The sequence below is a fragment of the Lepidochelys kempii genome, chromosome 8, assembly GCF_965140285.1.
Source record: "Lepidochelys kempii isolate rLepKem1 chromosome 8, rLepKem1.hap1, whole genome shotgun sequence".
NCBI lineage: Eukaryota > Metazoa > Chordata > Testudines > Cheloniidae > Lepidochelys > Lepidochelys kempii.
Genome location: NC_136387.1, coordinates 23,253,171 through 23,268,214, shown reverse-complemented (window position 1 = coordinate 23,268,214; position 15,044 = coordinate 23,253,171). Strand labels below are relative to the sequence as shown.

The window sequence follows — 15,044 nt, the reverse complement described above, 5'->3', positions numbered from 1 at the left end:
TGAATGCACTATTTTAGTCAAATTAGTGGCCAGTCCTTTTATGAAATATACCAAGCTGCTTACCTCAGTTACAATGATTCTGCCTGTGTGTATAATTACACACAACAAACCTATGTTAAAAGAACATTAAAGTCAAGCACTCAAAAGATAGGAAATGCCAGAATTAAGGTTGCTGCCAAAGGCATGTTATAAGTAACTGTCCATCAAGTCCTAAAAGTTCAAGTTGCAATTTATAAAGAATGAAAGGATGGTACCACAATTAATACCCATCAGCATGGTAGTATGGAAAACAGGTCATCAAACAAACTCAATATCATTTTTTGGGATGAAATTGCAAGTTTGGTTGACAAATATAACGGAGTTGACATAATAGATTTGTATAATTCATTTGACTTAGTACTTCATGACATTCTGATTAAAAATTAGCATTATACAAAATCAATGTAGCACATATTAAATAGATTAAAAACTAGCTAACTGATAGATCTCAAAAAGTAATTGCAAATGGGGGATCATGATCCAATGGAAGTGTTTCTAGTGGGACCTCAAGGGAATCTGTCCTTGGCCCAATGCTATTCACTATCTTTATTAAGGATCTGGAAAAAATATAAATCATTGTTGGTAAAGTTTACAGATGACACAAGAATTGGTGGAGTGGTAAATTATTATAAGAACAGGTCAGTCCTAGAGAGTGATCTGGATCTTTTGGTAAGATGGGTTCACTTGAAAAACATGCATTTTTAATACAATGAAATGCAAGGTCATACATCTAGGAACAAAGAGTGTAGGTCACATTTTCAGGATGGGGAGTGTGGTGACTGTGAATGGGACTTAGAGATCGTGATGGAACCAGCTGAACATAAACTCCAATGCAGTAGAGTAGCTAAGAGACCAAACACAATCCTTGGAAATATAAGCAGGGGAACATCAAGTAGCAGTTCACAGGTGGTATTACCAATGCTTATGACATTAGTGGGGGACTGTTACTGGAATACTGTGTCCAGTTCTGGTGTTCACAGTTTAAAAAAGGATGTAACAAATTGGAAAGGGCTCAGAAAAGAGCCACAATAATTATCTGATATCTGCAAAACCTGTTGTGATGAACTGGGAATCATCGGTATTTTTTTTAATGAATGTGGACAATGCCTATGTGTTTGTTTATGATGGGCTACTTGGTGACAAGTATGGAGTGAAATCAAAGTATGGAGTGAAATCAAAAGGGGTTGCCAGAGCAAGCAGGAAAGGTAAAACAATAGCCTAGATAAGGAGCATCCCAGCAAACACGCAAACATAATAGCCAGGTTTATTGCTGTGAAGAGGAAACTCCTTGGCCCAATGCTGGTGACAGAACTGTTTTGCCAGAGCTGAGAAGAGAGATCCAAGGGAACACTAGAACATTAGAGGAACTTGGTGCCTAGAAAAGGGTAGGAGTTGAGTGAGTGATGAGCGGCTGCCCAAGGAGTGTCAGTGAAGGCTGACAGGCTGGCAAGGAATTACACAGAGATAGAAAGAGCCTGCTGAAAGCAAAGCAGTCTGTTTCTTCAACCAAGATATGGGGCTTAGCTGGGCTGAGGGAAACTTACAAAAGCTGGCAAAGAAAGATTAAGGGAAAAGAAAAATATAGGCCTTTTTATTATTGTCCTTTGCTGTATGTTCATTGTACCTTTTGGGGAATGAATAAATAGTGCTTTGAAGATGCTGTTTTGAAGTCACTTTAATCAACTCACTGGTCACAGGTCCCCAGAGTGAAAGAGTGTACAGTTACCCAATGCAGTTGGGTCTGTCACATCAAACAGGGGCGTTGTAACTTAGGGATCCAGTCTAAGAGTGGTTGCACTGCATGGTCTACCTAGAATGAGGTGCCTGACGCCAGGTCTGTCACCAGAGAGGTGCACTCACGAGGAGCTAAAAGGGGACTAAGGTACATTTCACCCTGGAACCATGATACCTGTCTTTCAGTGAGAGACTAAAGCAGCTCAGTCTATTTAGTTTATCTAACAGAAGGTTAAAAGGTGACTTGATCACCATCTGTGGACAGGGTTTCTCATAGTAGAAAACTCTATAATTGAGCAGACAAAACATAACAAAATCCAATGGCTAGATGCTAAAGTTAGACACATTCAAACTAGAAATAAAGTGCAAATTTTTATCAGTGAGGGTAATTAACCATTCAAACACCTTACCCAGGGGCATGACAGATTCTCCATTATTTGAAGTCCTTGAAATAAAGATTGGATGTCTTCTAAAATATATGCTTTAGCTGAACAGAAGTTATGGGTTTGATGCAGGAATCACTCAGTGAAATCCTATGGCCTGTGTTATGCAGGCTAGATGATCATAATGGTCCCTTCTGGCCTTAAACTCTAAGAATGTCCACTGTGTGACCAATCAGATCTCCATTAGCCTCCAAACTAGGTAATCTGTGTTTGCTGCTTAAAGTCCAGCAGCCCTTTGCTAGAGTATGCAGTCATACTGCTAAATCGCTGGCCTGGGCAAGTTATGTGGGTGTAACAGGGCCAAGAGGTCCAGGGTAGCCAGTCCTGTTTAATAAGCCCCATTTTGCCACACCTGTGCTGTGTGTAGGACTTAAAAAAAGAGGAAGCCCATCATTAAGGGCTGGCCATGGAGAAGAGAAGATGAACTGGGTGAGAGCTGGAGAGCTGAGCCACTGGGGTGGAACTGACTCCTGTGATGGCTCCTAGAACAAGGGACCTAGCTGTAAGGAAGCAGTCCTGGGGCCTGAAAGATGGTCTGGTAGTGTTTAGTTTTGTCTGTAATGCTGGAGTTCTATTGGGGGGCCCAGGAGAAGCACTGGGACCTGTTGCTTTGTGAATGAAGAGTGGGATTCTGTTTGATTTAGATAGACTTTGTTGGTGGCCCAAAGGGGAAGCTGGGTGAAGGGACGTTGAAAAGGCCACCCGGGAGAAGTTAGCTTAGGGCCTGAGCAGTTACAACTGGACTTGGAATCTTGGATACTCCAGAAAGGGATTTCACTTTTAAGAGGGCTAGGCCACATGAGGCCCAGACAGAGATGACCAACAGGAGGTGATGACCCAGTGGAAGGCACAGCAACTCTGCACGCAGCCTCAAGGGAGTTCTATCTGGTGAGTCACTTCTGTGCACAAGTGGCTTGCTCTGGGGTGAGACCTGTAGCAAGGAGTTAAAAAAACCCTCTGAATCATACAACTGGATTTAAGGTTCCATTGGTTCTTTCTTTTGATATGACAAAATAGAGCGATTGCATGCCATGGATTGTTGCTCCTAAACAGTAGATTGTAAAGTATGATTTAACAGGACAATTATTTTAATAAATCCCACTAAAGCCCTCCCTACAAAACTTGCTAGGACTGTTTTGCTTGTTGTGGTTTGCCAGGTAGGGGAGCATTAAACCAACCAAACAAAGCCACACCCAAAAATCTACCCACAACTACGGATTCAAAAACACGAAGAAGTTTATATCAAAGCATTAAAAATTTTCTACAATCTTATCTTGAGTTTATTTTGCATGAAAACAGTTGTTTTTTTTTTTAAAAAAAAGGACAGAGAGAGAGAGAGAGAGAGAGGTCATCTTTTTGACTCCTAAGTGGGCTTTTGCAGGACTGCTGTCTCCTAGGTCCTCTCCTATCTCTGATCTTTCAGTGAGTTTTCTCCTGCCTTCTGCTACTTGCATGTGGGGAGGGTGCATCCCTAGGAGGTCTGTCCTTGTCCCCCTGCTCTTTTCAATTTACACTGTGTTTCTGTGCAGTCTCATCCATTCACATGGCTTTACCTGCCCTCTCTCTGCTGATGACTCATTAGCCTACTCATCTTCCTTATGCTGAGGCACAAGGCCTGTGCATCACTTCAATCCCACTTGAGTCCTATTTTGAGGGTTTAAGTGGGCTTCTCTTTCCATTCATTCCTGCTTCTCAGCCTGATTCTGACCTCTCCTCTCAGCTTAAGTATTAAATGTCCAAAACTGAATTGTTTCTCTTCTCTCTTAACCCTGCTCCTCTTTGCCCTTTATCTCTGTTGACAAAGGCACCATTATCTCAGTCACTTAAGCTTGTAATGCAGGGGTTATCTTCCTTTCCCTTGACCACACAGCAAGACCATGTCCACATCCTGTGAGTTCTTCTTCCAGAGCATTGGTAGGAGCCATTCTTTTCTTTCTCCACTATAATGTCTCATTCAGGCCCTCATTTCCAGTGTTGACTACAGCAACATTTCCTCTCCCAGACTCTCATATTGCCCCTCGTCTAGACAGAACATTCTCACTAAAGTTCTCTCCCTTGCTTGCTATTTTGGCCCTCTTTGAATCCTTCCACTTCTGCTATCACATCAGATTCAGTCTGTAAGTGGTATGGGGGCTGTATACTGAGTATTAATGCCCTGTTTATCTCCTGCAATCTATAACACGAAGCAGCTAGAGGGTCGAAACTGGTCACCCATACCTCTCAACCAATGAAAGACTAAATGTATAGCAGGGCCCTGATTTGTAGCCAAGGACTGAAACATGAAGACTGAATATAAAGGCTCTGTCCCTGGTTTCAGGTGAATGTCCAAACACTAAAGTTGGAGATAGAATAGAGAGCTGATTTACCCAGAATCCACTACCATGTTAAAGAGTTTCTTGATCACATAGGGATTCTTGCTGCATAAGAAGACTCCCTGAGTGGTGTATAGCAGCTCGCTGTAATCCCCTTTCATGCCTCTGAAGTAGGGAGCAGCCAAAGGGGGCACAGCAACTGTGCTTTTGCACTGGGACAGTTGCCAGCCACTGGAATGGAACTGTGTGTATTTTAAAGTAGGCTGAGTTTGTTCTAAGTTGTGCTGGGGGCTGAACTAGCCCCTGATGAGCCCAAGGATCAGGAAGCCGCACATGTGGCACAAAGCCTTTTCCTCCATTTATCTGGCCTGTACTGAATCCAGCAAAGCTGGGCCAGAGAATCTGGGCTTTTGGCTCTAGAGAACTGGCAATCCAAAGGAAAGCCAAAGAAGAAAGAGAATCTTCTGCATGAAGAGGTATATTCTTTCTTTCGGTAACAGAGGAAACAATCTTGGAGCTAAAGTTATGGAAAGCCCCGAATTCTAAGACCTGGTTTTAGCTTCTAATGGTTTTTGTCAAAGTATACTATCACTCAGTGTATTGGACACTCAGAATATGTTTGATCCTGTGAAGACCATGGAGTGAACACCAGGTGCCCTGGATTGATGTCAAGGATTAATTTGACCTGGTCACTGTCCCCAGGAGCTCACTATATAGGAAGTATCCACATCTCAAGTGCAAATGATAGATTGTTGATGAGATAATTTATATTCCCCGAGACAGTAATATAATTAGTAACATATTTGACAAAGGGTCCTAATGCAGTTTTACGAATACTATTGTATTTACATACCATTGGCTTTCTAAATAGAAAGCCACTAACTGTATTCGCTCAGAGAACAATGTACCTCAATTCCTCAAATGAAAACCTCCCTTGCAATTTTCCCTGTGCCCTAAATTAATTATTTTAGGATTAAAATGAACAAGAACAGTCTAATCCCCTGTAAAATTTATGACTGCACTAAATTAAGGAAAGGTTTGTCACTGAAATGTTTGCCAAAATGTTATTGGTTTTAATCAGGGGTGAAAGTAACTTAAAGGACTTATTGGTACGCCCGAGTCCTGAGTGGGCGCATGGCCTCAACTGGAAGAGGCGTGGCCTCAACCGGAAGAGGCGGGACCTTTCAAGATTTAAAGGCCCTGGGGCTCTGGCTGTGGCTGGGAGCCCCAAGGCCTTTAAATCACCCTGGAGCTACCAGCTGCAGATTTAAAGGGCCTGGGACTCCGGCCACTGTGGGGAGTCCCAGACCCTTTAAAGTGTTGTCAGAGCTCCGGCAGCGTGGCTTGGACAGCGCTTTAAAGGGCCTGGGGCTCCCCATAGAGGCCAGAACCCCAGGCCCTTTAAATCACCGCCGGAGCCCTGCCGCCGCTGCCCTGGGGTAGCGGAGGCAGGGCTCCAGCCGTGATTTAAAGGGCCTGGGGCTCCCTGCAGTGGCAGGAGCACCGGGCCCTTTAAATCCCTGCCCGAGCCCGGCTGCCGGAGCTCCGGCGGTGATTTAAAGGGCCTGGGGCTCCCTGCAGTGGCTGGAGCCCTGGGCCCTTTAAATCACTGCAGGGGAAGCTGGTCCAGTCCGGCATGGACCATACTGGCTTACTTTCACCTCTGGTTTTAATGGAAAAAGTTGTCTTGCTTTGCCAAAGATTTAAAAACCTGGCAGTTGAACAATGCATCCTGTTCTGTCGACCAATGCCTGACATGGCTTTGTTTAGAAACCTACAGTACAGTTTTCATATACTTCATTTCAAGAACTATTTTCTTTGTTTTTTAAAAGTAAAGAAGTTGTGCTCCATCCTGCCGGGTTCTGAGTAGACCTGCGAGAGAACCCGATTTTCATTTCCTGGGAAATTCTGATTTGTTTTGAATTTTTTTTTCCATTTTGAAACAAAATTTCCCAGGAAATGAAATTTAAAAAAATTAATTTCAGGTCAGCCAACATGTTTTCTTTCAATAAAAGTGAAACATTTTGTTTTGATTTTGACTTCTTAGACAATTTAAACATGTTTTTCATAAAAAATTCATTTTGAAAAGTAATTTCAAGGCAAAAGAATCAAACAATTTTAACCCAGAAATATTGAAATGGGGCATTCCAACATTAGGAAAAAAATGAAAATAAGCATCTTGATAAATGAAATTTCATCTAAAGCCACACTTTTTGCAAAACATCTCAATTAAACAAAAAAGGCATTTTTTTTATCAAGAAGTTTCATCAAGATATTTCCATCCAGCTCCAGTTCTAAGTGTTCTTCACTCCCAGCAGAGTCAAGGGCAGATGAGAGTCCAGTATTAACACAGGACCAGGCTCTGTAGGTTAAGTAGTTAAATGGAAAAAAAATTCAGGAGAAATCTCTCTCATAACTTGAATATTTGGTAGCCTAATTACTATGATTTTTGATTGGGGTTTTAGTCTCTGTAGTAACATCTGTTCTACATCATAGAGCTAAAGAGTGATATATTTTCTTTAAAAAAAGATCATATTGCTCCGGTATTTTACTGAAACAAACAATCTCCATCTGAAATATTTAACATGACATTGAAAGGCAACAAATTTAAAATTGAAAAAGGGCATACTTTTATTTTTTTAAACACAATACATAATTAGCTGGAATTACTCGTCATAAAACAAATCAGGCCACGATCTCAGTAGGAAACTGGAACAGTTAGACATTTATATGGATAATGAAAACATCCACAGTTAGATTAGATCAGAGGACAAAGTGGATGTAAACCTTCATGCTTCAGGGCACAAACCTGCAGCTACACAGAGGTTAGGAAAAAAACGTCCCTTATTGGGAATTATTGCATAATTATTCACTACTATGTTCCTTGCACCTGCTGCTGAAGCAATTACTAATGGACACTGTTAAAAACTGGATATTAGGTTAGGAGTAAAATCTTCAAAAGTGACTAAAAGCCAGATTTTCACAGGCATTTAGGCGTCCAAAAATGCAGATATGCACTTACTTGGCATTTCAAAAGTGCCTAGGCAGGTTATGTGCTTACTCCCAATTGAAATCAATGGGAATAAGGTACCCAGCCTGCTTAGGCATGTCTGTAAAACCTACTAGGCTCCTATCTGCATCTTAAATATCTTTGAAAAATCTGGCTTTTCGACAGTGAAAATTTTATCCCAGATCTGTTATGATGGAGCTGGGCCAGCTGCTCTTCTCTAGCCATTCCTCTGTTCCTAAGAAACCAAATCTGAATTTTCCCAATGGTCTCTGTATTTACAAGGAACCAAACCCAACCCACCCCGGGGTTTAAATGCCCCTAAATTTTGGGGTGATTGACGTCTGGATCTGAATTTTGCAGTTCAAGCCATTTAGTGAAACGAGTGGCTGATATTTTGCCAATGGTTAAAAAAATAATAGATTTTGTGGTTTCTTTCCTGTTGTTGCAGACATGTTACTTTCCAGGCCTGCTGTGTACATTAGCATCACATTCAGAATTTGAACCTACAATCTAAATATGTTATCACTGCCAATTAACTAATGAAGACTCATTGTTGATAGTGAACTGCAATTTGCCATGCTTGCGTGCTGGCTCATTGGATGTTTTGCCTTCATGCATACACTTATAAGTGCAAGAGACTGAGTTCTGTACATTTAATATTATAGTTTCTAAAATGACTGTAGGTGACATACAAATCCTAATTTAAACTAGTCTTGGCAATATTTCAGTCTAATTTGATTTGTCATTAGATATCTTCCAGGATGTCTTTCTTGGAGCCAACGAACTTATTTATTCTTGAGGAAGCATTTTGGAGTTCTACTTGTGTTAAAATAATACAGACTCTGAGAAAGCAAATATCTCAAAGCACTAGCTACGTGTTCTTTTGGTTTCCTGGTCCAGGTAGGAAACTGGGAAGGATAGATTGTGCTTCTCCTCCAGGCCCCAGTGATAGACTTTCCATTTGCTAATGATGCAAAATTCTCAGGGAGTAATTATCACAGTGGAAAAGGGTAATAACACAGCTCAGAATGATTGAGACCAGGAAAACAAGCTGATGAGCCTGTGCAATTCAATGTATAGAAAATTAAGGTAATAATGAGGCAAGCTCAAAACACAAGGTGAGGGAATGCTTCCTTCAAGGTCAGACTGCATAACATTGGGCCAAAGGATGAAACTCAACCCTTCCGTACAATGTTTAGCAGGAGATAAAATACAAACAAATTCTAGGATGCAAAAATACGTCATATCTAAGGTGGAGAAAGTCATCCTGGCACTGTATAAGGGACAAGTAAGAACACGTTTGTAATGCTATATGCACTGTCAGCCAACATAATAGGGGGATTCAAGGAACACTATGGGGGGAAGAGAGGAAGAGGCAACAGAATGAGGATCAAGGTCTAATGGAACAAGCTTCATTGTGTGGATGGTTTGCAGCAGAGAAGTGTTTGGGAAAACCCAAGCAAAACAAAATAATGTTAAAACAATCCGTCAACATCTGCAGAACTGCTACATACAATAGTTCATCTAATTTTAAAACTGACATTTAGCCAAAGCCAGAGAAACGAGTCATGCATAAGGCTAACCCATTCCTTTTTTTGAACTGGGAATAGCAAAAAATTCTACAAACTCAATGGAAAAAACCTGAAAAATGAGCCATCTCACAACACTTATTGCCTCCTTTGCTCTGTGGATAATTACAGCCCCTTGTTTAAGCAGTGAACAGAATTGTTTCTCATAATACACTTTTTAATGAATTCACTTAAAGGTGCAGTGTGTGATTCAGATATTCAGGTAGGCCTAAAACACCCTTACTCATAGAAAATAATACTTTGCACTTATGTATTGTTTTTCATCTAAAGATCTCAAAGTGCTTTACAAAAACATTCACTGATTAACTCCCAACACCCTTGTGAGATATTACAGATCAGTATTACGTACATTGGAAAGGTGAGTGTAAAAAGAGGCACACACAAATAGGTTAAGTTTCTTGCCCAAGATGACACAATGAGTCAGTGGCAGAGTTAAACACATAACCTAGGAGTCCTCTGCTCTAATAGACCATAAGAATTTCTAGAAGAATCCCAGTGTTGGATCTGAGAGGTTCCAAGAAAGGAATTTAAACTAACGCCTTTCATAAAAGACACCCGGGCTTATTTTGTATAGTTCCTTTGAAATGAACATGACTCTTCTTTGCATTAATGCTAAATCATCATGAAATTTGCTACCTTCCACAAAAGTTTTATATTGTTTTCTTATTAAAGCCTGTCAAATATATTAATTTTTATTTCTCTAGAAACAATTAGGTAAATATATATATATATTCCTCCCCTTCCTGTCTTATTCTTATTCCACATCTTGATGGTATAATATTAGTCAGCATGAAAGCCTTTATATTAATTCTCAACATAAGCAGAACAACAGATAAATATAGAAAAGAATAGGAGCATGCATTGCCTCAAAGTTCCTCAGTAGTGTCAGATCAATGATATGGAGCTTTATTCTATGCTCATCAGCAGAATGAGAAAGATCTCTGCTCCTTAAATATTACTTTGGCTCATCTGAAAATGTGCCTTATTCTTTATTTAACAGGGTAGCATGCCATATATGACTGTTGCTTATCCAAGCACAGCCAACTGTAAATGAAAATTGGATGAATGCAATCTGTTTCAGCACAAATCTGGGTACAAGCCTGGGAATCCACATGATTTCTTTGTATTGCAAAGGGGGAAAAAATCCATTTTAATTACCATAGAGTCAGAAATCTCTCCTATTTATTAACCATTTTTCAGTTTGCTTTATGATCATGTTAATATTTTTACAAGAACCTAAGTTGTCTCATTTGATACCAGCTCCCACCAAAATACTACATCTAAATGTTTATTATTTATCGCCTACATTTATCTGACACCTATCAGTGAACTATCGGGGCTTGCTCTACGTGGCTTAAATTAAAGCAAAATCATTTCCCATGTGTACAGAATTGACACACCATAACCCTTTTTTAGCACCAGGAATTTAAAAACACAAAGAGAAGATATACTTTACAAGGAGGGAAAATGAGCTGTTCGTTATTAAGAAGCATTGGCCATGCTTCCTAACTATAATGACCTGGCTCAGGATTAGGCAATTTCTATATATAGTAACTTCCAGATAGGAGAATCTGCTCCCTGGCTCCTTTGAGCCTCATTTTTGAGATGGTGAATGTAAGTGTTCCAGTGATGAGTGCAAATTGTACCACAGGACATAGAAGGAGAGCTAATCCCTGGGATAGTTGGGCCTCAGGGCATTTGGGACTCTTACAGACTGTAACCAGCAGAGGTACAGAATTACCTTAAATTTCACCTAAAATTTTGCTGGCAGCATCACAGTTTCGTGTTTAGAATACATTCTGTAGTTCAGCGACACCCCCGAATTCTCTCTCTCCACAGAGTTGTTGACATGTCATTACATAACCGACAAAAGCTAGGGCACCAGATATACAAAATAAGTGTGTGATACTGCAAAAACCTGGAACCACATGCATATTTAGTCTTATACAGGCCCCCTTTGACTCCATGTAAGAGTGGCACATTGTAACACTCCGGAGATTCCTGTTGTATGAGAATACAGTATAGATGAGGCAGTGTAAGGCATGGGTTATAGTAAATAGGGTTTTCAAGGTCTTCCCTAAAATACATTGTTGTTATTAAATTGGACATTTAAAATTATGACTGTTTATATTTTGTTTTATTTTGCTCAAGAAAACGGAAAAATTTCTAGTCCCTAGGGAGAAGGGTCACATTTTACACACACATTCCAAGTAATGTTAATGGGAATGATGTATCTATATGGAGAGGAAAATAGACCCTCAAGTCATTATGGGCCAGATCGATATGTGGGATGAGGCTCTGCAGGTTGAGATACACCGACGTGGGCCCGTCATTAATAGCTTCATTGGTACCTTGCAAGATAGTTCTATGAGCTGTTATCTTCCCAAGGCACCAACTGCAGTCTGATCCAGGAAGAATCATAGCCACCAGCCTTGGGGAAGATCAGATGTCTTTTGTCCAGACTGGAGGAAAGTCACTGTGGTGGCAGAACTTGTAACGTTGAGAACTGAACAATCAATGACTGACTTTGTAACAGAGGGTGGGTCATAGACAACACAAGCTAGATGAAGGCTACGTTAATAAGAGACTCTGCACAAAGGGCCAGCTGTGTAAAGGTATTTAGGGACCTAAAGATGCAGATAGATGCCTAATGGAATTTTCAGAAGTGTCTACACACCTAATTCCCAGTGACTTCAATGGGAATTAGGTGCCTAGGCACTCTCAAAAATCCCACTAAGCACATATTTGCATCTTTAAGTACCTAAGTACCTTTAAAAATCTGGCCTTAAAATCCTTTAGTTACATTCTCAATTGATATAGCTCCATTGAAGCCAAGAGCTAAGCTGATTCCCACTGACTTAAATGGAAAGTGCCTAGACCTTTTGCAAATCCTACTAGCAGGACCAGTGTTACTGGGGTGAGGGGCAAAGGGGACATTTGCCCCCCTCCAGTGATGTTTAAGGGGCCCCAAATTATTGTCAGAAGGCCAAAACATGTACAAAGTGATCAAATGCTAAGCAGTGCAACAGCAGCAGATTGGAGAGTCTTCATCCTTTGTGTAAATTATAAATCACAGCAAAATATGGACAGAAGTCAAATTTTAGTCCTTTAAACTCTTATACTCCTGAAAAATCTTTGATTGTAACTAGCCCCTGGACTCCTGGAAGGTGTGGGCTTTTTGTTTGTTTTTATTTTTAAATAGTGACATCCAGTGGCCCCCCAGTACACACTTGCCCCCTCAAAAATAGAGCCTTAGGACTAGCCCTGCCCCCTAGGTGCCTATCTGCATCTTTAGGCCCTTAAATACCTTTAAAAATCTAGTCTCTGGTGCTTTGCCTCTTTGTTGGACAGTTGCTTGAAGTCGATGTTTATCAGACCAACTGAAAACTGTGGTTCTGAATAAAGCAACTAACGGACCATCGTTGATACTGTGTATGCATCATATTTTAGTGACCTCTGAAGGTTCTTGCTTCAGGAAACTTTGTCTCAATCCATGATCTATTAGTCAGGTTAACTTTTGTTCTTATTAAAAACGACCAGTTCTTGACTCCAGCATGATCTAGTTCCTTCAGAGAAAGACCTTGCATCAAAGCTTCTAGAAGGTAACAAGTTAGAAATGCCAAATGAGGTCATTAGACGCTTGTGTTGTGCCTCTTTCAGCAAGGCGTAATCTCTTCTGATTAGCAAATTTGCTTTTGTTTTTAGGAGTAACTCTAGGATGCTGGGTGATGGAGACTGTGTGCACAAGGTGTCTGATGCCCTTGGCTTGGCACACTCAGCATGACAAAGCGTACTCTTTTGGGGAAAAAGACTAGTGAGTCTAGACCTCCTAGAGGAGCCATCCAGGATCAGCTGCTAAGAGAACCTATGAAAATTGGTCTTCAATTCTAGAATGGACAGGAGCAGGCAGAAGCCAATCAGGGCCCAGAAGTGAAGGTAGAAGGAGCTGGCTGAGTGAAGCTGGAACATGGCGGGAGGGAAGTAAGATTTCTCATCTTAACCCCAGCCAGATCAGGGAGTTAACTCTGATTGTACCTTTTTGGTTAGACAAATGAAAGACTGTTCCATTTGACACTGCGGAATGTAAAGCCCAGGTGGCCACCCTGAGTTGGCCACACCAATTTATTGCTGTCAAATTAAAGGACGTTTGCTTCGTGAGATGCATCACTGGTTCCAGTGAACCTGTGATGGAGACCCAACACAATAATCTCTGGGGAACATCAAAATTGCTTGGGGAGTGTCATTTGTAACTACAAACTGTTTCTTTAACAAGTCTCAGTTATAAAATAAATCACATTTGTTTAAAGGCATCTATTGTGTGGAGAAATATAGAATCTGACCTATCTCTAAAATGATCACAGCTTCTGACTTTTCAGAATGAACATTCAGCCACGGTGATGATAATGGAAGAAAATATATATGAGAATGAGTCACTGAAGTTTTAGTTTGAGAGGCAAGACCCAGGTTCCCAAAGGATCATTATTTATAGCCCAAAACAGCTCAGTTTAAAGCTTCAGAGGGACAAATTAAAGCATGATAAATTAAAGATGTGCATAATGATAACTCAGATATTTTATTTCCACCACAAGACAGGTTTTCAATAAGTGAGCACATAACCTCACTCAGACTGCAAAGGATCTGTGACTGGTTTAGTTCAGCAGAACCCTGCAGGAGCTTTTTAGAAGACAGACTTGAGGAAAAGCTTATTAATCTCATTACTTGTTTCTCAATGTATCTGTAAACTCCTATATTTATATAGACATAGAGGGGTGGTGTGTGCGTGTGTGTGTAAAATATATAAAATTGAAAGATACACACACAAAGAGGAGCTGCAAAGTAAAGGTACAGAGGTGTAGAGATATATCTATATCTGCACTCTGCATCTCATCTCGGTATCTATCTTTCTCCACTATCGCTTCCCAAATGTATGTGTGAAATTTATCTTAAATCAATTGAAATATATTCAAAGGGAAAAAGGTATATACAATTATGTTGATGAAATCAGACCACGCCAGTATAAAACTTCCTTCAGTTATGATTTAGTAAAATATTGCAGGCATGAAATAGATACTGCACTATTCAAGAACTGACCCCTGAGAGACATTTCATGTGTATTTAGTCAAGAGGAAACTCATTGGGCAGTAGGACTTTACTAATTTGATGCAATTGAGTTACACAGGTACAGTTCCAAACTACTGAGACATTAGAGTGGAAACTTTATTTTGTAAACCTTACACAGCATCACTTCTCAGCCTTTTGGCTAAGATCAAACATAGAAGCTATTACCAGATTAATATCTGATACATCCCCTGCGTGGGGGCAGTATTTGAGGCAGTTTTTCCTAGTGGATAGAGCACAGGCCTGGGACTTGGAGATCTGGTTTCTATTCCCAGCTTTGCCACTGGAATGTTGGGCGACCTTGGGCAAGTCACGTCACTCTTTGCCTCAGTTTCCCCAACTGTAAAAAGGGCATAATGATGCTCACCTCCTAGATAAAGTGCTTTGATACCTGCAGATAAAAAGTGCTATGAGAGAGGCAATGTCCTTGTTATCACAAGGGGAAAAGCCATGATTCTACAGGACTTTTATATGTGTTCTAGTGCTGGTGTGGTGTTCTCCTTTATAACGTGTTCACAGATCACTGGTTCTACCAGTGTGACGCTTTCAGTGGACACAGACACACACTCTCTCTGTAGCCTCTCACACATACGAACCGGGGGCAAATCCCTGTTGATGCAGTAGCTTACCATTCTTCTGTGGTGTTACGGACAACATTGTAAAGAGAAATAATGTTAGTGTTTCCTAAAGTTCTTGGGTACTTGTTTATTCCATGCAGCTCTGCCTGTGAACTCCTTCAGTCTTGGAGAACTGGAGCTGTTTGAAGGAGAATTTGGGTCTTTTCATTTGCTTTTGGTTG

General features: G+C 40.6%; 1 non-coding gene across 1 annotated transcript; it reads left to right on the top strand.

Annotated features, from left to right (window-relative positions):
* Positions 1-14,367: 14,367 nt before the first annotated feature.
* On the top strand, positions 14,368-14,559 carry LOC140916665 (U2 spliceosomal RNA). Its single transcript, XR_012160582.1, has one exon. It is a non-coding gene; the product is annotated as a U2 spliceosomal RNA (small nuclear RNA).
* The last annotated feature ends 485 nt before the right edge of the window (positions 14,560-15,044 follow it).